Source organism: Pinus tabuliformis, chromosome 6 (genome assembly GCF_031772625.1).
Source record: "Pinus tabuliformis cultivar Carrire ecotype Pingquan chromosome 6, CPIR1, whole genome shotgun sequence".
In the NCBI taxonomy this organism is placed as follows: Eukaryota; Viridiplantae; Streptophyta; class Pinopsida; order Pinales; family Pinaceae; genus Pinus; species Pinus tabuliformis.
In genome coordinates, this window is record NC_142292.1 from 1,511,249,095 (window position 1) to 1,511,275,589 (window position 26,495).

The following is a 26,495-nucleotide window of genomic DNA, read 5'->3' on the forward strand; positions in this document are numbered from 1 at the left end:
TACATGGGGTGAAACACCATAAACATGGGTCGCCACTAGAGGGGGAAGCCTGAAAGATAGGAGCAAGGTGTTAGTTTACATGTTCAACTTATGAATCAATATAAAATCCTTGATTGTGAATTTTTCTCTATGTCTTCACAATTCGTCACACAACACACAAAAACCTCACACAACACATAAAAATCTATGGAAATTAATGGGAGTTTTAATCTCTTTTTATGTGATTCCTACAAATTTATAGCAAAACAAGAGATAAAGAATTCAAAAAAATGACAATGAATACATCTCTATACACAATCGCAGCTATAGTTGTCTCCATTAGAGATTTCACACAATATCAGCCATAGTTGTCACCATTGGAGATTTCTACAAGTTTGAATCCCATCGCCTTTCATTAACATAAGATGCACATCAGACACAAATGCCCATGATGTAAGTATATGGAAAAAAATCATCATTTTGGGTTCTGCAAAGAGGGGAGGGGTCATTGTTTCTAATAGATGTTGCAAGACTAATTTAGATGGTAATTTGTGATACATGTTATGGAGTTGGAGCTCCTTTGCTAGCATGATACCAATTTCCATAAACATTGATATAAGCAACATCAATATAGGTAATGGTTGTCCACTTCCATATTTTTCACTTGAACTAATGCTTCCATATGTTGCACTTCAACATTCAGTGTGTTCCTCCTTTTAAGTAAAAGTTTCAAAGGCAATTTGTGATACCTTCTCTTGAATTCCTTTGCTAAGATGATACCAATTTTCGTCAGCATGAAAATAGGTAATGTCTTTTTGGTTCCCCATGCTACACTTCAACAAACAATGGAGGAGTTTCTCATGTGAAGCCAACCAATCGATGAAGGCAGTGAAGTGAAGTTAGCAACCCGATGAAAGTTGTGACACATAGCCTTTGTTCATTTCCTTTCCTAAGTAAGGTGGCATTTCCTAAGTAATACAGTGGCATTGGAATTCATCTATATAGTGTCAAACTCATTGGCAACATAAATTAAAATCAAAATCATTGGCGACTTATGTCATGATAAAAAATTTTGTTTAAGATCAAAATCGTCAATAATATCATGTATCACTTTATTGAAACTCACTTTTATTTAAGATTTTGGATGAAAAGTATACCTCAGGACAAGGAAAGCTTGCAATAGGACCCTCAATTATTGATAAATAACTCATTGGATTTTTTTATTTTTTATTATTATTATTTATAAATAAATATATAATTGGTTTCCTAGGTTAGAAAGTAAAAATTGGGAAAATTAATATATAGTCAACTCAAAGGAAATGAAACCTTTTTTAATTGATAGAAGGAAACATAGTTTTATATTAAGTGTTCAGATAACCTAAAATATAAAGGTGAAAGAATTTATGTGCACGAGTGATAAATATCAAATAAAAAAATATTATTATTTAAATTTAAAATTTATATACAATTAGATTTTATAAAATTTATCGTAAATGATATATTAATAATTAGAAATAAATTTTCGTATATTAATTTATATGAATTATTTTTTTAAAATATATTATTATTATTATTATTTTCTTAAAAATTTAAATTAAAATATTATTAAAATAATTTTACTTGAGAATTTATATTTATGAAATTTGATTATATATAAAAAAATATTATATTGTCAATTGGTTTATCTTAAGTGATTAGGTATAATGGTTGTTATCTCTCTTATCTCTCTTATTTATGTTCAATTCCTTGTGAATGACATGATGATGAAAAATATTGTTATAATGGCTTAGTGAGTAAAAATATTGTTATATTGATTCTCACTCTCACCCTCTAAAAAAATAAATTATCTTTCAAAAAATAAAAAACACATACTAAAATACATACATAATTTTACAAATAATTTTTATTTATAGAATTTAATTATATATAGCAAATTATTATATAAAATTTAATTATATATAACAAATTATTATACTAAATTACATGGTTTATATAAACTGCGTTACATTTATTTGATAAAGTTTAAATTTATAAAAATTAATTATATATAAAAATAATATTATACTAAAAATATATAGTTTTTTATATATATATTATGTTAGTGTTATTGAATAAACTATATATCATTAAATTATATATAACAAATTATTATATTAAATTACATGGCTTATACTAAATTACATGGCTTATATAAGCTGCATTACATTTATTTAATAAATTTTAAATTTATAAAAATTAATTATATATAAAAATAATATTATACTAAAAATATATAGTTTTATATATATATATATTATGTTAGTGTTATTGAATAATTTATATATCATGTTAGTGTTATTGAATATTAAAGCGATATTTTTATTTTTATTTTTTTAATTGAGAAATACTATATTAAAAAGTTTAATATAGTTATAGATAAGATATATAAAAATGATGTATTTTGATGAATTAAACAAAATTCAAAACTTTTAAATATTAAGTTTACAAGTTTGTAATTATTCATGATAGATATAGTTCACTAAAGTATAATGTTTGTAAAAGATATCCAAAACCATTTAAAAAACATATTAATTAATTACAAACATATTCGTTATTTGTTTCCTCATAGCCTCCCATGGAGTGTAGAGAGATGTATTACTTTACTTCTATGGATCGGTTTAAGATTGTATCAGAGGAGGTTGGCACAAACATCAGTACATAAATAACATTTGAGTATTAGTAAAGTTTTGAATCATTTTTGTGAAGTAAATAGCAACTTATTTTATAGGTGGTATATTTTATATTTGGTTACATATTTAAATGAGCTAATTGGTTGATAAGAGTGAAAGTAGTGGAAAAGGTTCATAAAGTTTTTAACTTCGTACTAGTTATTAATTCATTTTTTACTTGATTTTGTATTGTAAGTAGGGCAGACACTTTTTTCAAGGTTCTTTTATAGGAAGCTAAAGAAAATGGCTCAAATTAAAAATGTATTAGATATATTAAACAATCTCATTAGTTCCATTGTTGATGAAACTGTAAATGTCAGTAAAGTAAGTCTTGTTGATACCAAAATCAATTTACATGATGCATTGGAGACAATTGAATTTCACCATATTGAGTCTCAAGTACAACGAGACAATCCTATTTCCAAGCAGCAGTGAGAGATTGATGAAGCCATTTCCAAAGAAAAATTGCATGTAGATGTAAAAATTGAACCTCCACTTCCAAAACATTTGTTAGACCTTGGGAAGAAATTGTACACAACAAAAACATAACTGGTTTGGGATATAATAAGGATGTTTTGGATGTATCTTTTCATGTTCCTAATGTTCCTAAACCTATACAATTTTGTAGTGTTGGATTTCTGGATGATGTTGTTCTAGAAGAAATTCATAGATGTCAATAATGTGATAAAGTTGGACATGTGAAAGATCAATGTTTTGATCTTCACCCGTGTGAGCATTGTGGAAAGCATTCAAACATATGTTCTAAAAAGAAGATTGCTGCAAGAGAGAATCTAAATTTTAGATGGATTTCTTCTTGGGATTGCTCCAAAGAAGCCAAGAAGATTTATAGGTCATACCACAGGATATGTTCAAGAGTATTGACCAATCTTGCAATGAAGAGTACATCATCTTATCACCCTGTATTTGACAAGGGGGGAATCAATGGAATTGATATGGTTTGATACAGGTTTGAAGATTTATCAAGTGAGTCCGAGTCAGGGATAATCAGAGTTGTACTGCTACAACCTAGAGTCCGAATTCAGGAATTAGATTCAAAGTTGTAGACAGATTGTTTTGATTTATGCTATATGAGAATGAACATGATTGCATGTTTTTTGTCATGCTGAGATTTGTGAAGGAGCACTTCCACCAGCAAAAAAATTTAGATTTGGAATTATTCGATGAACTACATTGGTGGTTCCAAAGTTAACAATTTTTATTTATCTGAGAACTGCTATGAAGGTTCTAGACGTGGTTGAGACCTTGAGTTATCCCACATTTTTTTATCGTTTATGGTTTTCTATTAAAATCACCATCCTTGGTTTGTGGTCATCCTTGAAAGCCATTTTATAAGAGACATTCAGATCTTGGCTGAGATGCATTTTTGTAATTTTAGCTAGAATTCTTGGACTTTGATACATCACTTCATACTAAGGGGGAAATGTTAGACACCTACTCCTCAGGTTATGATTTGGGTTATGGTGTGTTATGGTAATTAGTTGTTAGAGTCCAGGAAGACCTAGAAACTAAATCAACGATTTACTTATGTATTTATAGGTACACTATGTACATCATTCTTTGAGATCATTCTTAATATACAGTTGAGTTGGTTTCCAATTTTGTTGTCTTACCGATGTAGTCTTTTACTCATCATGATAATCTTCAAGTAAATTGATAGAAACATAATGATTTGAAGCATTAGATAGGAAATTATTTTGTAACTCAAGAATAAACTTCAAACTATATTGTACTCTGTTCCAAGCATATCCTTTTTTTTTTTTTTTTGTCTTTGATGAACAATGAGGTTCATGATATTTGCATTTTGAGTAGCACAATGTTTTTTACTACCATAAACACTTGTAGAACTCAACTAAAGTGCTAAATTACTACCTTGGAGAGTCTCCTTCTGTTATCATAAGATCCTTCATATTTTTTCTAGGTCCCTTGAATCCATATAGATGAATATAGCTGATAATAGAGCCAAGAGGAAATATAATATACGAGCTAGGCAATGAAATGTAGAACAACCAAAGCATGAAGAACATTCATCAAATAACCAAAACCACAAACCATTGGAACAAAAATTGGGAAGGATGAATATGGTTGAGCAAAGAAATTGAATGCACAAGCATGGAATTATCTTCCGTAGTCCCCACCTTTGAAATCTATCACCAAGAAACTAATTCGAAACCATAGCTAGAAGCATAGGGCTTGAAGAAATTTGCTAATTATGTCCTAGAAACTAAACCACTGAAAATTATCCAAAGTGGTGAGATAAGTATTACTAGAGAAAGAAGGTTGTAGAGCTTCTACAGATTCATAAGACATGACATGTATATATATAGAGAAAGGACATTAAAATATCCACAACAACAAATAAACTTGGAAAAAAATTAATACAAAAAACCTATATAATTACAACGGGATATAGAGCTCAATGTTTGCATTTCTATCCAAACCATAACTATGATATCCCACCTCTCATGTAGAAAAACATAATGAAGGGAATATAAACTAGGACAAAGTTAAAGTTCACATACTATAGACAAGCACCTATGCCTTTGTAATTCATTTCCACATGCATATAGGCAAAGATAATAGTTTTCAATCCATTTTCTTAATAAATGTGGTCCTATGTGTCTAAAAAAACAAGTGGATTGAAAACATTAGGGAATGAAGGAGACATTGAACCCTGCCACCTTTTTACCAAAGTTCCTTGTGATAAGAGGGTTGCCTCACTTATTCAATAATCAATGAGACCATTGTGTTCTATTAGCACATGAAAATATGAGGTATTGTTATAATTTTAGCAACTTTGTTGATTCGAGAGACAATGTAAGTCAAATTATTTCAGCTTTAATGATCACCCTGAAATTGTGAATTATAATTAATATTTATATATTAGAGTCGACTATGTAAAGTAAACTTTTTAGGAGTGCATAAGATTTAGCTTGATTATTTGATGATACTGCAATTCCCCAAATAGGAATTTCTTCCTTATTTCCATTAGAGTAAAAAATGACCCTAATCCTAGATTTGGGCTTAATTGAATTCATTGGTCGCACTTTGCATCTTTGTAATACTGCGAGGGTTCTTGCAACACTCAGTGGGTACATTGTAGTCTAATGGCAACTAAGTCAGGTGGTCTTACTTCCCTACCCCCTCCACTAGTGCCTGATATATCTGCCTTCAATGCTCTGGTCTCCAATGGGAATAAATTCTAAAAGATGAAGCGCCCACACTTTGTTAAAAATCTTGAGGATATTTCAAAGGTAAAGATAATTGCTCCACAATCCATAACAAGGGTTCTTCAGGTTGTGGAATAAAGTTTAGTGGGCTAGTTCATGGGGATTTGACCTTCCCCATGCTCCTTTAAGAAATGGATAAATAAAACTTGGCAGCCATTGATAAAGGGTCAAGTTTCCTCTTATTTCCATGGGATAGGTCTTATACCTTCTTCTTCGAGAATAAGGAAGACTAGTACCTGATATTCATAAGAGACCCTTATTTCATGGGGTCCCAAGTTCTCTATTTAGGTCTATGGATCCCAAATGTTAACTTGGAATGTGATCTTCCTTTAGTATTTCCTATTTGGGTTATAATCCCCTTCCTTCCTTTGCATTGTTGGAACGATGTTGTGTTTAAAATCATTGGAAATGCCTTAGGTAAGTATATTTATAATGTCAGGCCACAAGAGGGTTTTTTTTCTTGTGCTAAGATTACTGTGGAAGTAGATCAGTACAAAGGGCTTCTGGCCGCGATAAATCTCAACCTAGATAATTGATCCCATATCCAAGAGGTGGATTATATCCATTTTCCTTTTAAGTGTAAGGTCTGTCATGAGTATAGGAACTTTGCTAGGTGTTTCAAAAATAAGAGTGAGGAGAAACAAAATCAAGTGGAAGAATGGGATCAATGGAAACAACCCAAAAAGAAAAGAGGACTAACCAAACAGACTCACAACCAACCATGGTAGAGAAATCTAGAAGGAAACAAAGGCAAGGGCCTAGCCTCTCTGACCCAAGGGAAATAAACTCCAAGAGAGGGTACCCACTATCAACATGCAACAAAGGCTAATAGAAATGGTTTCAAAGCACTCAACCTCGTTGAAGAGGAAGTGAGATTCCCTCAAGAAATGTATCTCCCTCTCTTGGAAGGAATTGAAATCCTCTCCTAGTCTTCTTGAGGAAGGGATTATTCCCCTTGAGGATGCCCCTGTCCATGTGATATGTGAGATCAACTCTTCCTCAGATGATGATGAGTTCCACTCTCCTAAGGAGGCTCGAACTAACCCTACCCTTACTAGTTTAGTTGATGAAAAATTAGAGACATAGAAAGAGAAGGAACGAGATCGAAATCAAGGTAAGGTGGGAAGAAAAAAATATAGAGAGGTTTGAATCGAAAAAGCTAAAAAGGAAAAATAATTTGGAAGACAAGGTATTTTAGACAGACACATCACACAGAACTAGAATACACGGAAAGAAGGCAGCTCAGGCCCCAATCAAGGGGCCACAAAACCTACTAATAGAAAATGATGAAACTAATCTCCTAGAATTGCATAGGGTTTGGGTTGGATAAAAGAACATCAAAGGTTAAATAATTAGTTCAAAAATAAAAGCCCCATGTTCTCATACTCCAGGAGATTAAAATGGGGGATCAAGAGATTTTCCAAAACAATATAAATTATGGAAAGGTAGTGGCATTTTGGTAGCCAATTCAGGGGGGCTTCATGTTTTCTTTGTACTCTTTAGGATCCCTCATCTTTGAGGCTTTTGGATAATCATTCATCTCCGTTTTGGTTGGAAATGTGATTTTTATATATCCCCTCCCAAATAGTATGTTAAATAATTAATTTATAAATGCCCATTCATTTTTGAGAAAAACAATATTGATGGGCTTCTCTCATGGACTTAGGAAACTCAACATATGGGTTATATTTTATCAAAGGTGGATATTTTAATACTACCTTGTTTTTTAGGCGAAAAAGATCATTCTTTTAGACAAGAACAATCTCCCTAGATTCAAATACAAATCTAGAAACAAACAAACAAGTAACTTTAAACCTTCCTTAGTCTATAACTGAAATGCAATATATAAAATGTGCAAGAACCTCTTACATTTCTATGAAATTCTTGTAGATGTCCCTTGATGCTTTCAAAAGTCTTTCCTCATTGTTTCAAGAGAAGATCTATATAGACAGAACCAAACAAGGAATAAAATCATTTCTATTGTGCTTTCTGGAATTGTACAAACGGATAGATGGTGGAGAAGACAGGGTATAAGCCACTGCTGCCTTCATAGGAAATTGCAACATAGCATATATCATAACATCAATCCAATACTCAATTACAAACTATGTAAAAGATTAAATAGTTTCGCAATGAGTATCATAACAAGTGCAAATAGGAAAGAAACAAATGCTTGTATTAATCTTGAATAAAAAGGAGAGATTCAACCTTAGCCTTGATGTTTCAAACCTCCTTCCAATAGTTTCCAATCCTCCCTAAAGTGACAAGCTTCCAGCCTCAATTTGACAGCGTAAGTTTACATTCAAAAGTCCTCCTTTACCCTCTAGTCTGTGTTGAATTTATAGACCAAGAGGAGGGGGTTTGCGATCCTCTTCTCAAGGGATGAAATCCATAATGAAAGGGGTTAGGATTAAGAGAGGGAGTTTGGTTCATGAACCAAGGGATGAGGTACAAGTATGTAGGATTTCAAGGCCTTTTGGTTGAGAAATATTCTCCCAACAAAGCTTCTAGATTTTTTTTTTTTTTTTTACTCACATTAAGAGATTTACACACTTTTCAGTGGAAGATAGAGTGTAGGATTGCACAAGCCACAATGCTCAAAATTGGGCTTGTGTAGGCAATGACTAGGAGAACTACTCAAGTGCTTGAAAATAGGTTTTTAAGCAATGTAATCTAGGATTCTTGTTTTCATTAGGATTTTTTTTCTTCCAACATTGTAGGGGAATGCTTGGAACACTTTATCATATAGCGAGAGATCCGAATTGTTGGTCATTTGCCTAATGATGACGAAATGACGTGTAACATGTATTCCTAGGAAAAGAAAGGAGGCTCTATAGTTAGTGATTAGTTTCAAGAACAAATGGAGGATCTGATAAAAAAATTAAATATTCTTGATAGTAATCCCTCCTCCACTAAGTATACTTGGAGAAACAAAAGATTAGGCCTTGGTCATATTATTGCCAATTTAGATAATTTTTTAGAATTAGATTATCTTCCACTTCAAGATTTTATATGTTCTTCTAAATTTTTTCCTTGGTGTAGCTCAAATCATAGACACATTTCTCTCAAAATTGCTAAAATCCAAGACTATGGTCCTATTCCCTTAAGATTCAATCCAATTTGGATTAAATCATAAGGATTCAACGATCTATTTAAATTGGTTTGGAGTCAGTAGATTGTAGGAAATCCAATCACCATTTGGGAAGAAAAAATAAAGTTTCTAAAATTTTCTTTGAAAAGTTGGGCCATGTCGTAGAAGGATTTGTTGTCCTCCAAAATTATTCTCCTCCATCTAAATAAGAATCGACCCAACTAGCTTTAGAATGTGGCCCTATGACCTACGAGTTCTTTTTTCGAGTTTGAAAAATATCATAATATGCTGAAGGAAGTGGAAGAATGGTGGAGACTCAAATCACAAAATCTCTAGCTCCAAGTAGGTGATATGAATACAAAATTATTCCATAATTAGGCATGGAGTGGAGTTTGGAAGAATAATATTAGAGAAATTATAGTTCAAGGAAACAAAATAGATTATTTATCTTAAATATAGTCCAAGGCTATTCTTTATTATAATGAGTTCTACAATGGTGTGGGCCCATCTATAGGAAGATTATAAAGTTTTGTGTTGGAGAACATCCTAGAATTGATCTCTTAGAAAGATAGCCTTTCTCTTCTAAAAGAAATTACTAAAGAAGAAATAAGATCCATTGTGTTCTTTTTGATCCCAGATAAGGCCCTTAGGCCAGATGGGGTTTACACCCATTTTTATCAGTAATATTGGGATGTCATAAAGTTTGACCTTTGTTCAATGATTGATTATTCCTTCAAACATAATTATATTGGACGGGGTATTAACTCAATTTTTTTGTCTCTCTTACTAAAGGAGTCTAATCCTTCCTCGTTCACTAGATTCATGCCTATTTCATTGTGTAATGTATCATATAAAGTGATCTCTAATATTTGGCTTCTAGGCTCAAGATTATTCTTCCAAAACCATTAGTGAAAATCAAGGCAGATTTGTTCATCAACAACAAATCTTTAACAACATCATTTTAGTCCAAGAAGCTATACACTCCATTCAATCAAGAAGTGACAAAGGAATGATGATAAAACTAGATATGGTGAATGCCTTTGATTGTTTTTAGCATAGCTTCCACTTCAACATAATGTCTATATTTGGTTTTGACAATAGATTTATACAATGGGTTTCTCTTTGCATTGCATGACTTTGAATCTCACCCCTATTCAATGGCTGCTCTATTGAGTTTTTTAAAGCCTAAAGGTCTCAGTCAAGGTTTTCCCCTTCCCCCCATCCTCTATATTATTATGATAGACTCTCTAAGTAGGAATATGGAGTTTTAAAGGAAAAATGGTTGTCTTCTTGGTATTCATTATACAAAGGTAATCAAGATTATCAATCACTCTCAATTTGTAGATGATAGCTTGCTTTTGGGTGGAGCTTCAACCATTATTTATAGGAGATTTAATGTTGTGTTATATAATTTTCTTGATGCATCTGGAGGTAGGATCAGTTCTGGATTATCACACATCTATTTTTGGAATATTGGCACAAGGAAGCAAAATAAAATTATGAGAATTTGAGGATTTCACTTGGTGAAATCCTTAAAGGAATTTAATTATCTCGACATCTCAATTTTTCTAAAAATACACTCATCGCAGGCTTGGGAATAGACAATTAATAAGTTCAAAATTAGGTTTTCCCAATTGGGCACTCACTAGATCAATTTAGCAGGTCAATTGGTTTTGATTAAGGTTGTTATTGCTCCCCTTCCTGTTTAGTATTTTGTTGCCTTGCTCCTTAGAATATTCTTAACAATATGGAAAAACAAATCCTTAAGTTCCTTTGAAAAGGAAGAAAATCCAACACATAAAAGTTTCATTTGATTAAATGGGCCACAATATGGCTACCTAAACTGCATGGAGGACTTGGTATCAAGAATCCATCATTAATGGACAAAGCTATTGGGACCAAACTGGTTTAGAGGTTCTTATCCCCAAAAGAAGAATGGTGAAAAGAAGTGTTGCGAGAAAAATATCTCCTTGGGAATTCTCTCTATTTGGACTCTCTTCATCTACAGTGTGGAACTTCTTTGATTTGGAACCTCTTTGTGTCCTCTACCTCTCTCATTAATTCAGGTATATTTTGGAACCATACAAATGACATGTGTATTAATATTTGGTCCAATAAAATCATGAATAAACCTCCTTTAGAAAGGGACAACAGACTTGTGCCTCTTAAGGAAGTATTCACAGCAAACAACAAATACAAATTAGCTGATATTTCAATTTTGGATGTTGAAGGAAATTAGATCAATTGGAAATTAGACTTCAACCCTCCCCCTTTGTAATGCTTCCTTCCAAAGCTTTGTAGTCTCCTGGCTAGATGGTAGTCTCTTGGCTAGATGTGCTCCTTGGAATTAGGATGTTGAGGGTAAGTGTGGCTAGAAGTCTTCGACTTATTCAGTTCATGAAGGGCACTCTTCCCTCATCTTCCCCCAGGGGGCTTTGTCAACATTGTGTTGCTATTTCAAGGTATGGCTTCCAAACTATTGAAAATGGCAACAAGAAATGCTAAAAATAGAAATGCTATAAACAGAATTGCTATAAATAGAATTTTAGGTACCAGTGTTGGAAATAGCAATAAGGAATGATAAAATAGAAATGCTAAAAATAGCATTTCGCGATACATTCCAATTTTAGTTAGTCCCTGAACTAAAATTGAGAATTAAAATTCGAATTTGATCTTAGCAGTTGTTTGTAAAATAATTAATTAATTCATCTTGAGTTAATTAGTTGTAGGAAATCAAACATGAAGTCTATGTGAAGACATGCAATACTTTCTCCATTGATTGAGGAAGTTATCCCTTGATTAAAGGAGATCAGGATGAGTTGTACTTTGAGTTGTAATTAGTTAGCTCAGTTAACTGAGTTAAGTCCAATTAGATTAGTTCAAACAATTTTTTGAACTGATTGTGAGTTCAGTTAGTTAATGCATGCATGCATCTAACTGTTGCACTTCATATAGCTGAATATTCTCTCATAAATAGCTCATGCATGTCAGTTCAGTCAGAGACCCAGTTGAGATCAGATGATGGGATAGTGTACTTTCAGTTGGAGGATTTTTCCTATATAGGAAACTCATCCATGTAGAAGGAATTATCTCCTTCAGGATTGCGCAGTTACTTCTGAGTTTGGTGAGTTTTGTGAGAGGTGAATTCACACAAGTGGCAGCGTTGGACCCCAAGAGAAACTGCGCAAGGAAATAGGAGGCTTGGAGGGCAGAGGAGAAGGTTTGTGAGAAGCGTTTGACTGTCTATGAGCAGCAGAGGGATTGTACTGAGAGCTGGATAGCTTGTGAGCTAAAGCTTTGTGTAATCCGGACATATTTCCACTTGTATGATAATATAGAGATCGAGGCTTTTAGCTGAGGCTTTCCCCAGAGTTTTCTTCTGTGTTCATGTGCGATTGCTTTCCCATTCTCAGTTATATGTGTTCTATTTGATCTTGCTCAAAATCGATTAAGTTTCTGCAAGTTTGTTGTAGAAGTAGATCTTGTATTTTGCTTTAGTATATTGCATAATCTGTTTATCTACAATGGGAATTTCTACATGCTATCAGAGAAAAAGTGAGCAGAGCGAAGAACAATATACAAATAAGGGAGAAGTTCGAAGTTTCAAGTTCCTGATTATAGAATTCAAATTCTTATCATATCTCAAATTTCACCAATGGCGTTCAACGGTTTAAGACTCAGGTATGCACTTGATGGTAGCTCGAATTATATAGCTTAGAAGGATCACATGGAAGCAGTATTAGAGGAAAACGGTCTAAAGGACTTCATTGATCATGAAGTCCCCAAGCCAACAACAGCTAATGCTACAGAATTGGTGGAATGGAAGAAATGTGTGGTTAGAGTGAGGAGAATCCTCCTGGAGGGATTTGGAGACCACAATGTCTCAAGCCTCCATGTGAAGGAGACATCGTTTTCAATGTGGAAAACATTGAAAGATCTATATTAGAACAGCAGCGATCAGAGGAAGCTGGCTCTGAAAGACAAGCTTTGGAAAATCAAGTGTGAAAAGGGCGACATGATCTCTACATATCTGAATAAGCTCACCACTTGCAGGGATGAGCTTGGAAGTGTAGGGATCACGACAGCTGATGATGACATGGTGAGTCTTGCTCTCCTCGGTCTTCTTAGAGCTGGCATAGCTACCAAGACTCAGTAAATGGAAGAGAGAAACTACCAGATTGGGAATGACTTTGGTCGGATCTGATGCACGAGGAGATAAGAAGAAGCACTAGAGATGGTTCTTCATCAAAGGAGGATGAATAAAACTGTGCCTTAGCAAGTAAGGAAAATAAAGGGAAGGAGAAGGATTCTCATCCAAAATTGAGTTCTTCCCATGGTGGGACGAAGTTTGACAAATCGAAAGTGCGATGCTTTCATTGTCATGAGGTGGGCCATTTTGCAACAAATTTTCCATTGAATAAATCCAAGATAGGATCCAAGGAAGGATCTAAAGGTGAGGCATTGGCCTCACAGTTCGAGTTGGATTTTACCCTCATCGCATGCATGGTTTCATCAATGATGGGTTGTGGTTGGTTTCTTGACATTGGAGCTTCATTCCACATGATCGACGATAAGAGTTTGTTCAATACATTGGAGGAGAAAGTCCTCCAGATACTCATAGTGACGAGTAATGATGAAAAATATAGTGTCTCAAGAGTAGGCACAGTTGTTTTTCAGAGGAAGCATGGAGCTCGCATTACCTTGATAGATGTGAAGTATGTGCCAGGACTGAGGGAAAACTTGGTATCGATCGCAATGATGGAATACAAAGGCTATGATGTAGTCTTCAGTAAGCGACAGGTTTTCCTTAGACACATCACCACGAGATAGGTGAAGCAGATTGGTTCACGAGTCAATAACCTATATGCTCTTGAGGTTCAAGATGCATGCAAAGCCTTGAAGAGAAAGGAAACTGTTGGAGACTTGGTGGTTGAGAGGGAGAGTACATTACCTCTCAACATGCAGTGCCAGAGGAAGTCTCAGAAAATTGTGAAGGAGCCACAATTGGTGAAGCAACTTTAGGAGGTTGTGGAGTAGCCACAACTGGAGAAGCAGAGAGGAGATCGAGTGGAGGCATCCACTCATGCAGAGACCTCCAGTAGGGGGAAATTTCGAGCCAAGTGGGCAGAGGGATCAAGTACATCCATACCTCCAGGTCGGAGGTGGGGTGATGTGGAGTGACAGTCCCAAGAAGGCTAGAATAGGGGCAGGATCATTGAGGTACCCAACCTCTTTGATTAGACCTTGTTACGGGAGTCCCGACGAGGAGTAGCAGGACTAGCTGAGTGGGTAGAGACAGATGCAGATGGAGCGACAGAGGAAGCTTCAGCATCAGAGGATGTTTCTAGCCCAATAGGGAGGTCAGTTGGGAGATCAATTACTTACTTCTTAGTAACTAAGTTGCAGTGCAACAGTGGGCAGCACGATGCAACATGATGAGAGGAGGTGCAGCGCAGATGTAGTGCTGGGAGATAGGACCAGCAACAGCATGGATGCAGCAACAGGAATCAGTGTGATTGATGCAGTCAGAGATCAAAGTGACAGAGGCTAGAGAAGTCAGATACTGAAGAGGATAGAGGTGCAGAGTTTTTAGTCGACAGAGGCAATAATAGTCAAAGACTTTGATGACAGATGCATCATTCTGATTCAGGTTGGATATTTTTTGTTTCTAGAGTTGCTGGAGAAATAACACTAGGGAGAAGTGTTTCATGCAAAAAATTCCAAAGGTTTAGGATTGGGTTCGAGTTGAATGCCTTTCTTGTTGAGAGGGAGTGTTGAAAATGGCAACAAGAAATGCTAAAAATAGAAATTCTATAAATAGAATTTCAGGTACTAGTGTTGGAAATAGCAACAAGGAATGATAAAATAGAAAAGCTAAAAATAACATTGCTATAAATAGCATTTCAGGATACACGATTTTAGTTAGTCCCTGAACTAAAATTGAGAATTAAAATTCGAATTTGATCTTATCAGTTGTTTGTAAAATAACTGATTAATTCATCTTGAGTTAATTAGTTGTAGGAAGTCAAACATGAAGTCTATGTGAAGACATGCAACAGTTTCTCCATTGATTGAGGAAGTTATCCCTTGATTAAAGGAGATCAGGATGAGTTGTACTTTGAGTTGTAATTAGTTAGCTCAGTTAACTGAGTTAAGTCCAGTTAGATTAGTTCAAACAATTTGTTGAACTGATTGTGAGTTCAGTTAGTTAATGCATGCATGCATGTAACTACTACACTTCAGATAACTGAATATTCTCTCATAAATAACTCATGCATGTCATTTCAGTCAGAGACCCAGTTGAGATCAGATGATGGGACAATGTACTATCAGTTGGAGGATTTTTCCTATATATGAAACTCATCCATGCAGAAGGAATTATCTCCTTCAGGATTGCACAATTACTTCTGAGTTTGGTCAGTTGTGTGAGAGGTGAATTCACACGGGTGGCAGCATTGGACCCCAGGAGAAACTACGCAAGGAAATAGGAGGCTTGGAGGGTAGATGAGAAGGTTTATAAGAAGCCTTTGACTGTCTATGAGCAGTAGAGGGATTGTACTGAGAGTTGGATAGCTTGTGAGCTAAATCTTTGTGTAATCCGGACATATTTCCACTTGTATGATAATAAAGAGATCGGGTTTTTAGCCGAGGCTTTCCCCAGAGTATTATTCTGTGTTCATGTGTGATTGCCTTCTCATTCTCAGTTATATGTGTTCTACTTGATCTTTCTCAAAATCGATTAAGCTTCTACAAGTTTGTTGTAGAAGTGGATCTTGTATTTTGCTTTAGTATATTGCATAATCTGTTGATCCACAGTGGGAATTTCTACACAAACTGCCTCTTTACATTAATTCATTTTGTTCGCTGTTGGTTCACAAGAATGTTTTAACAATAAAAAAGGCTTGAAAAAATGAGGTATTCTTTGAATGCTCTTTCACCAGGGAAGTGTGGTCTAAAGCTTTATCTCCTCTATTTGATAGATTGATATTGTCGGATTTGATCTCTGGATTCTTCTCTTCGTGGGACCTAAAATATGCTAGAAAATTCATTCAAAAGCCCATTCTCAAGCAAATATAGGATGCATTACCAAATTTCATTAGTTAGAAAGTTTGGTTAGATCAAAATAAGTGTATATTTAATCCTTCAAAGGTGCCTCCTTAGTCAATAGCATTGAAAACGTTGTAAATGTGCTTAGAATTTTGTTCCAATAAGACACCTTGAACTCTTTCCAACTATGGAATGGATCCTTCTGAAATTGCATGTCTCTCCAAATTTTCCTTTAATTGAGTTAAATCTTAAATTTTTGGGGTTTTTTAGAAGGCCATTTGTGGAGACATGGAATCTTCAAATTCAGTAGATGGAATTCAAGAGTTGGAGGATAACCTCTTTTGACTATATTCCTAGCTTTGATGGCACATCAAAAGAAAATCCAAGGGTGGAAGGATGGGGAGGGGTCCTTTATGTCCCTGGAGAAATCAAAATTTTAGAATATTAATGGGGCTTCTGGTAAGATGACAAATAATCAAGTAGAAGCCTATGGTTTACTCCAACGCATTCTTCTCGCCAAATAATTTTAGGTCTCTTCTTTCATTGTGTTGGGTGACTCCCTTTTAATAATTCAACATTTGGTCAAAGGATCTTCCCCTAGAGACAAAGTTTTGGATAATCTACTAAATCAGATTGAGAAGGTATCAAAAGATATCTCAAAGATGAGTTTCAAGCACATTCCAAGGGATAATAACCAAAAAGTATATCAATGGGCCAAACAAGGTTTCAATTTGAAGTTTGGAGAATTGATGGTTAGTGGTCAATTAATACCATCCTTCATCGCTTAATGGATTAAGCATGAACCTTGTCTTCAAATATCAAAATTTTTGAAGGGGCCTGCTAGTCAACGTGGATCCGAGAAAATATCTTGCAATCAATGATTATATTTTGAAAAAGGCTATGTGTACTGCAAATTTTGCTTAATTTTGGGGATCTACTGGAAGGTAATCACCTCCAAAGACCTGTATATGCTTAGTATTGGTCGTATTCCTCTTTAGAGAATAACATTGTTGGTTCAGGAGTCTGTAGATGATACTAAAAATGGAAGAAAAACATAATATAACTCTCAATGTATAATTGTTATCCAAACACATATTTGCAATTAATACAAATGTTCTCCTTACCATAAAAAAATACACCATTCTTATTACCCCTAATTTTATGATATTTTTTTTTAAATACAAAAATATAATATATATTTTCTTATTTGTGTTTATGTTCGAAAAGAAGTATAAGTACTTTTTCTCGGAGGATATTTATAAGTTATTTGGAAAACATTTTATAACTAAAGATTTTACTTTCTATTAGTGTCGTGGAGGAGAAAATTTAAATTTGAGAAACTATTAATACATTTTAAAAAATATCTCTTTTTAAATATCATAAATATTGGGAAAAAAGTGATTATCCTTTTAATGATAAATTATATTTTTTTTCCCTAAACGTAAGTATATTAAAATAATTATTTAAAATTAATTTACTAAATTAATGTAATAATTAATATAAAAAAATCAAATCATTAAACATAGTATTTAAATACTTTTGGATAGTGGAGAGGAATGATCATGAGATGCGAGAGCGGAATCCATTTGTAACTAGGGTTTCACTGGCTACCACCATTGCCCCTTGCATTTGCTGGTTAGCATGGATTGTAAAGTCTTTTAGATCGAAGAGTCTTTTAGAAGTTCTTCTATTCTGTTGTTGCCAAGGGCCATTTCTCTTTATTTACCCTAGGTCTTGGCCATGATGCTACAATTTAATTCCCCATCATTACTCTAGTGTTATTGATTTGTAGAATTGCTATTTTATTTTTTTTTATTGTGGGGTTTTCTCTGCCTTGTAGTTGAGTGAGGCAATTTTTTTTTGAACCAAGTAGATTTACGAAAGGTAGATGTATTTCTTTCTCTAAACTTGGGGCCTTCCCCTTTAGCAAATGAAAACTATCTACCCTTAAGGAAATGTGTTGATTATTGAGTTTACTAGCCTTTAGCCCAATTACAACTCTGTTTTGGATTGGCTCTTTGTTAATTGGGTAGATCATGAGTCTACGAGGACTTTGTATAGTGGAAATGTCTTTTATGTTTTTATTTTTGAAAGCCAGGAGGATAGGGTTTTGATTTTCAGATTTGGGCCTTATTTCATGGGCTCTAAGGGATTGTTTCTCTCGAATTGGACTCTGGATTTCAATCCCAACACTGAAATTTATTTTGCACCCATATGGATTGAATTTCCTTATCTTCCCCTTATTCGCTAGGGTGATGGTATTTTTAAAGGCATTGGAGATAAATTGAGTCATTATATTACTTGTTCAAATTCCAAGGATAATATCTTCACATATGACAAAATTTGTGTTGAAATGGATTTTACAAAAGGACTTCCTAAGGCAATTCAACTTGATTTGGAGGGTTGGAGTCATCTTTAAGCCTTGAATTATGAGCAAGTCCCTTTTAAATGCAACCTTTTCCACAAGTATCAGCACTTCATGAAAATTTGTCCTAAGGATCTAGCCTCTCATCCTCCTATTCCATCGCCACTCTCTCAAAAAGGTATTGAGCAAGGAGCATTTAAGAAATTCCTAAGGAAGCAAAAGAATCTAAAAGTTCCCATCCCCTTGAGAGGCCTAATTCTATGCAGTGTTCTCCTAGTAATAGATTTTAAGTTTTGCAATCTGAAGGGGATGATGATGAGGTTGAAGAAGCCCAATCTCATACAACTCCCCATTGTGTTCAAATGCTTTCATATCAAGTGCAATTAGATGAAATCGAATCACCTTGGTGGAAGAGGTTTTATTTGAGGAAAATCACAAGATCTCAATTTTAGTAAGGATGGAAGCAAAAGATAAAACAATGGAAGAGGAGGTGGCCATTCCTTCCTCTTCTTCTCCTTCCTATTCATATGTTTTATAAATAAATTCACATTCCTCCCCTCCATTAAATAGGAGTAGAAAAGATCAAATAAACAAATCTTTAGATTCTGGCACTCAACTTTATTTTGCCACTGGTCCATCCAATGTAGGGTCAATTTAACGCAAATCTTAGAAATGTTCTATTTTTATATAATCTTGTGCAAACAATTTGTACAAATCTACTCATGTTCTCAAGAAGCAATTTGTTTAAGTTTTAGATCTCCCCTCCATCCTATTGTTGGGAGGAGGATGGTTTAAAAATAATTATTAGTTTAATTTCTTTTATTGTTTTCCCCATATAACAAAGCATTCCACCTTCAACAAGGCTTGAAGCCATTAGAAAAATATACTCAATATGAACTTAACATGTCATTTGTAGGAATTGAACTTGGGTGGGGAGGATATCAATAATTCCTCTAAACCACCAAAGGTAAACCCAATTGACCACATATAATCTATTTATATATAGTTATTATGTGATATTATTTTTCTAAGTCAATTATATGTTTTATGATGTTAAAGTTTCACATCTTTCCTAATGACGCGTTTAAAAGAAATTAGCCTTTTCTACAAAATTTAAAGATGGCATGAATGTTTTTTTTAGTAATTATCTTCGATTATTTCTTCATAAGTTCCTATCTAGAAACTATTTGAATATCAAATTCATAAAGTTCATCCTAAGTCCCTTGATCCTTTAGATAGCAAGATATGATTATGTTGGCTCTATCACACCTAAAGTAAGTGTTATGTAGAGAATTATTGAGAAATATCTTCAAAAGGAACATGAATAATTATGGACCCAATTCACATTCTTTTACAAGATAATAATGCCCCAAATCTTACCTGTTTTATTCAACCATGAATCATGGTATGTTGATGGATGAAACCCCTTAAATGTTAAGGTTGAACACAACATCTAGTTGTTTGAAGGGAAAATTGCCATCATAGCATTGAATTAATGGTTCAATGCCTTACAATTTTGCCTCTATGCAAAAGATCTCAACACCATTATCTTCCAAACCTAGGAGAAAAATAATAACTAGTAGTGTGAGGAACATGGTGAGCCCATCACTGCACATGATGAATTAATGAAGATAATGCATGCCAATTATCATCCTTTATGACACAAATATGATCAGTACATGAAGCCACAACAACTACATCAAAATTGTGCTCAGTTAGTTGATGAATACACATATGAACTTAATACTCTCCTAGCTCATTTGTTCATCAAGGAAGAGTACATAAATCTTGCTCTTGAGTATTAGAGTGGATTAAATCAATACATTAATCAAAATATGGAGTTCCTAATCATTCATATGCATGTCTATGCCTATATATTTGTGTGAAGTATTAAGAATAAGCACAAAACTAAGTGATTCCCTAATTCTTGAGGTAGAGTAAGAAAGAAAACATCAATTCCATAGTCAAATGAGGATTCATTAACGACCTCTCAACCTTATTTTGATAGTTCAAGTTAGATAATTTTGATTCTCATGGTCACTACATAATGGTAGATTCTTGAAACCCCTTCTCACCCATATTATTCCAACATTAGATTCCTCCAAATGGAGAAGAAGCACTATATCACTAAGGATTCTATATTTATATCCTTAGAAAACATGAGTTAAAATGTGGTCATGTCACACCTTTGAATATCTATAATGAGGTATTATTAGGAAACCATACTTGTGAGAGAAACATGGTGTCTATGATCATGACCATGGAGCATCAACATTGATTCAATAAAGGGTATATTGTTCTTTGTTTTCAAGGGAAAGTGAAAAAAAAAGCTCTTTGTGGTCTCAACCAGATACACCGATAAGTTAGTCAAACACTTTTTGTAATTTCAACAACATACTTCCATACTTTAGTTAGTCACACATATAAATGGTTTATATGGACTACCTAATTGGTGTCCTATATTAAGATATCATGACTAAGCTAATATCCACCACTAACACCCCAAAATTTTAATGCACTTCTTGAGGTCTGTTGGGCCGCTGATTTGTCATTATTTCACCATTATGTACAATCATCTTTTTAACCATTTGTGCCATTTTTTTCGTATGTTTCTTACCCCATTTTCCACAGGATCTTGTAAACACCTCATGAATATATCCAACTCTCAAAGTAGTTAATTTTCATACATTTTCTTTGATTTTAATGAATTAATCAGGATTATGTTTGGTTTTACTAATGACAATTTGACTAGTTCAAGTTTCTACAGTTCAATTAATTCTCTGTAGCTATCTCCATGATTAAGGTAGCAACACCACTCTATAAGTAAATCTGGCACATGGACATTGTTTCTAAAGGTTCCAATATGGATTTTTATTAGTCAAAATCCACCCAGCTCGCACGTGTGGACCTCCAATAAGAAATCAAAGGAAAAACACATCAATTTTGACCAGTCAACTTCAAATGTGTTTTCTAGGCGAATGAAAATGAATTTTGAAAATCAAAAACATGGGTTTTTTCAGCACAAACCCAATTAGGTTCCAACAACGTGGTTTCCTCAAATTCTTTACCATTTGGGAAATTTTTTGGGTTCTTTAGAACCTTATTTTCTAGATTGCATGAGCAAATAGTGCACCAATGTGTCAATTAACACCCATTCAAGAAAACAAAGGTTTGAATGGAATGTGGTTCAGTAAATTCGTGGCAATGAGGTTTCTTTTCAGTTCTGATTCTTAGCCATAAGGATCTCAATGTAGTTGTAATTTAAAAACTATAAATATGCTTCAACTACAAGCAAATGATAGTCAATGTATTAAGTTCAGATTGTTGCTATCATTCTTGGAGGAAGGCTCTGTTTCAAATAATACAAACACTTTGTTTCATGGCACAATTTTAAAGTGTTGATGATTTAATCCAGTGATCTAAAAATTCCTACTTCCTCACACTCAACAGGAGGGCCCCCTGCAGAGTTGTGAGACATTGTATTTGTTCTTTTGATTTTATTCTTTTAATTGTGCATTCATTTTTATTTAGTTTCTAAAATGGGCAGATGTTTTGATGCTCCATTTTAAACACAATTTACTCATCGATATTTTTTTGTTATAGAATGAGTGCTCAATATTAAATAAAAAAACCACAAAAACATTTACTTTGAATTGTTTTTTTAGATTTGTTTTCACTTCAGTGTCCATGTTGAATTGATATGATCAGTTTTGAATTAAGAAATGCACACTAGTAATTCTATTCATTTTCATACTTTAGAATAGTTTTCAATTTCCAAGATTCATAGCTTTAGATCAGTTTCAATTTCACAATTGGGATTCCTTTAAAGTTTGAATGGATTAAGTTTCCTTCTAGTTTCTTTTCAATTTTATAGAGTGGTCTTGTCTTTCAATTTCATAGGATAAAATTTTCATTAAAGTTCAATAGAATAAGATATTTCCATTGTAGAATAGACTTTGAAGCTCTTTCATTCATAATGGTTTGCTTTGAAACCACTTCTTAGTTTTGAGTAGAGAAAATAATGTGTATATGCTTAATTAGATCTAGTCTAGATTTCATTTCCATTTGCAATAGTTCAATCTTCTTTTCCATGATCTTGTCATAAATAAGGTTCATCTTCATTTTGCAATTAGAATAATTGAAAGTAAATTTCCTAGCACATACAGTGCATGTATATTTCACAAGTTCACAGAACCCCCAGTTTTACAATTAAATGCAAGCAGTTTAACTGAAAATTAAATTACCCAACATTTTGGTGTCGTTGTTGGGGATGTATACACAGGTGTTAGCTTTCAATTGCATCCATTTAGTTGCATAATATTAATTTAATTTTAGTACATCCTAGCAGTAAATTCATTACAAAAAAAAAGCTATGATCACCTACCACCATGGAAACTTTTAAGGCCTAATATTCACAAGTGGGCTAATTTTCCATGATTTTTCCAAAAACAAGATTCATCAATTTCCATTTTTTATAAAGAAGATTCGCCCAAATTTTACAATATAAAATTATTTTACCTTAAAAATCGTCAAAATTATAGAGGGAGTATATATAAAATCATTAAAAATTTGAATAATTTTGCAAATACATCAATAAAAATTTTGTTGTTTGCATATTAGGGATTAGTGAGATTCACCAATGTTCTTAAACTTCAAGATAAATTTCCATCCTTAAAATTTTCCCTACCTACTGTTAGTTCCAGTCTTCACAGCCTATCACCAGGGATCAACATGAGCTCTTACTATGTCTGGTTTTGTTAGATGTTTTGCACATGATGTTCAACACAAAAAATGTCACAAGTGTGTCCATCAGAAGAAGCTCAGAAAAATCTTTCCAACGGTATATCACACTCCCGTAACTGGCTCCCGGATTAGAAGATATGATCGAAATGAATGAGTGATTCTTGGTTATGCATGTTTTGAGGTCAGTTGCTGCACACAATGACAAGTTTAGTACACAACCAGTTTCTGAAATAATGGTAAGGAATTTTTCAAAAGTGAAAAAGGTTTTTGTTAATAACATACCAAATAACAAAAACCTCCTGCAGTTTATGCACAGGTGCTACTATCTGGGAGATATATAGTGATATTTGGAGCTTACATTAAAACAAAGTAAAATTTTCATATTTTTTACTGTTTTAGTCATTTTAGTGCAGGGCCATTTTACAACATATGAAAAGTAATTTTGCAAAACCCAAGGAGGTTTTTGTTAAGCACAATCTATATAACAAAAACTTCTTTCAGTTTATTCACAGGTGTCATGAATTGGGAAATGTGACTAGATCGTTACAACTCATTTTCACATATTTAAATTTTTTATGGTTTTCTGTTTTAGAGATGATTTTGTGGAATAGATTGCGAGCAATTGGAAACGAATTTCCCAAATTTGAGAGAGGTTTAACATGACCTTATCTACAAAAACCTCTTTCATTTTTGTAACAGGTTCTATGGTTTAGGAGATACGAGTTCATCTTCAACACCTATTTTCAGAAATTCGACCCAAGTTTAATGTAACTGATTCTATTTTGAAGAAAATGGTTGAGCTCAATTCCCTTAGTACAAGGATGAGCAAATGTATATATTTTATGAATTTCATAGTGTAGGGGTTGGATTTTGGTAGAAGGTTGGACTTTTGAGAAAGCCTTGAGCTTCATTATACACTGATATCAGCATTTTGGCTAAGGAATTGAGATCAGGATTTGTAGCACTCTTTGGGATCCCTGTGGCATTTTGTTTTGGTACAATGCTTTTCTTTGTAATTGTGAATTTATTTATGTGATTGTATGCCATTATCTCTCTTATTTCTTCTCATCTAAATCAAACAAGAGTGTAAGTAGAATCCATTGAAATTGCAGTGATCTACTTGAGGTTTGCTTTAGTCTTTGATGTTTTCAGCTGTTTGGAGAGGATCCATGAGTTTTCTTGCCCTCTTCAGCTCCTCACCTGTCTAATCCTTCCATCTCATTCAATTTTAAGTGCCAAAAACAATTGCCTACCTTGCCCCATTGAGATCTCTGCAAGACTGAGCCTCGATCCCCGCACCCAAAATCTACCTTTCCATCCGAGCCAACAAAAACATCATTTTATTCAATCAAACTTTTTCACACATATACCTAGAATAAGATCAGTATTTCTATCAGTCATGTCAAGCCCTCATCGATCATAATTTGCTGAGATTGACCTGGAGAGAGTCCTCTCCCGACTTGGTAGGGCTAGCTACCAGGTTAAGCGTGGTTTGATGTTGGCCCTGGATCCTACCTTCCTCAGCCTAAGGTAAATCTAGGCACTAACACCTACCACCCCCACTAAATCACATAGTACAGTAAGAGCTACATCATCTTCCACATCATGAATTCATATTTTTGTAGGTAGAAGAAGAGGTGAAAAAAAAAGGTTGAAGAAATTGATGGAGATAATGACAATGAGGAAAATATTTTTGGATTTCCCAATCAAGAAACTAATATCAATGTTCATATGAAGAAAATCCCTCCATCTGTACTTCCTAAATTCAAAGGTATGAGATCAGAAGACCCAGAAACCTTTCTTTTCAAATTTGAAATATTTTGTAGATCTTATGGCTACTCATTACACACTCAAAAATTGAATTTGTTTCCTGCAACATTAAAGGATAAAGCTCTTAGATGGTTCATGAATTTATGAACAAATTCTATAAGGAGATGGGATGATATGAAAAGAGTATTTTGGAAAAATATAAGATTATTCCATACACCATGACCTTAGAAATGAAGTCTTTAAGATGAACCAAAAAGAGGATGAAATCCTAGAAGATTTAGTGGAGAGATTTACTTATAATGTCAAAAGATCTAAATTGCATTATTTAGGATTAGAGACATTAAAATATCTCCTACTAAAATATATAAGGGATGAATGGATTGACCTTCTTAACCTAGTGGGCAAAGGAGACGTCTCTCAATTGTCATTTCAAGAGAATTGTGAACTACACAAGAACATATAAAGAGGAAAAGAAGAGTATGGAAGATACTCTCAGGATCTAGTTATGGCAAGAGTAAGTAAGTCGACATCAGGATTGGTAAGTCAAACTGAACTTAACAATTTGCTATACATTCTTGGTAATTTAAATGAACAAATTGATATGCTACGAATGCAAAACAAGCAAAAAGTTGAGAATGTTGTTTAATTTATATTTTTCCCTAAATGTAGAAAGAAACATGCTTTTCATGAATGTCGAGTTGATAACATTAAAATTTGTGAAATATGTGCAAGATCACATACTACTAAAGATTTCCCATCATTACCAAGGTTCAAGGCAGTTTACTAGGGAGAAAATTAAACACTAGAACAATCCTATTATGTAGCTCCAAGAAGACCATGGCAACCTCATCAACCTAGTACGATGCGAGATCTTAATTCTCAATTTTAGGGTTATGCACAACAATCTCAAAAAAATAGGCAAACATACTTGCCTTGGCAACCTTCGCCATCTCAATCCCAACCTCAAAATCAATCTTGGCAAAAAGGTTTTCAAGGGCCTTATAGAGGAAATCCACCATATCCTCAATCTTTTCCTCACTATCCTCAATACCAATATCAATGTTATCCATACCATTCACCTCCACCACAACATCAGTTTCAACCTCAGTTGACCTCAATTCAACCTTTCCCATTACCACCCACACAAGCACCCCAAATATCCATTCCCACTCAATTACTTGCACAACCATTTCGAATCACCAATAATAAAATAGCTCAATCCACTTACAATGTTGAGGTATTGCAAAATGATTCTCTAGCGGCCATTGAAGAACAACAACCAAAAGAAGATGAAGAAGATAAGGTCCAAGAATCATGGATGCCCATTGAAGAAGAACAATTGTTGGAACTTGAGATTGAAAAGTTTCATGCATGCCTATCACCAGATTCTATGAATGGGGATCACATCTCTAAATACTTGCATGGCATGATAGCAGGAAGCCAAGGAAGACAAGATTACATTGAATCTTGGTTCAAGACAGTCATCGGATCCCAATGCTCAATTCTTCAATATTTTTCGACATCATCTCAATCAAGGTAGTTGG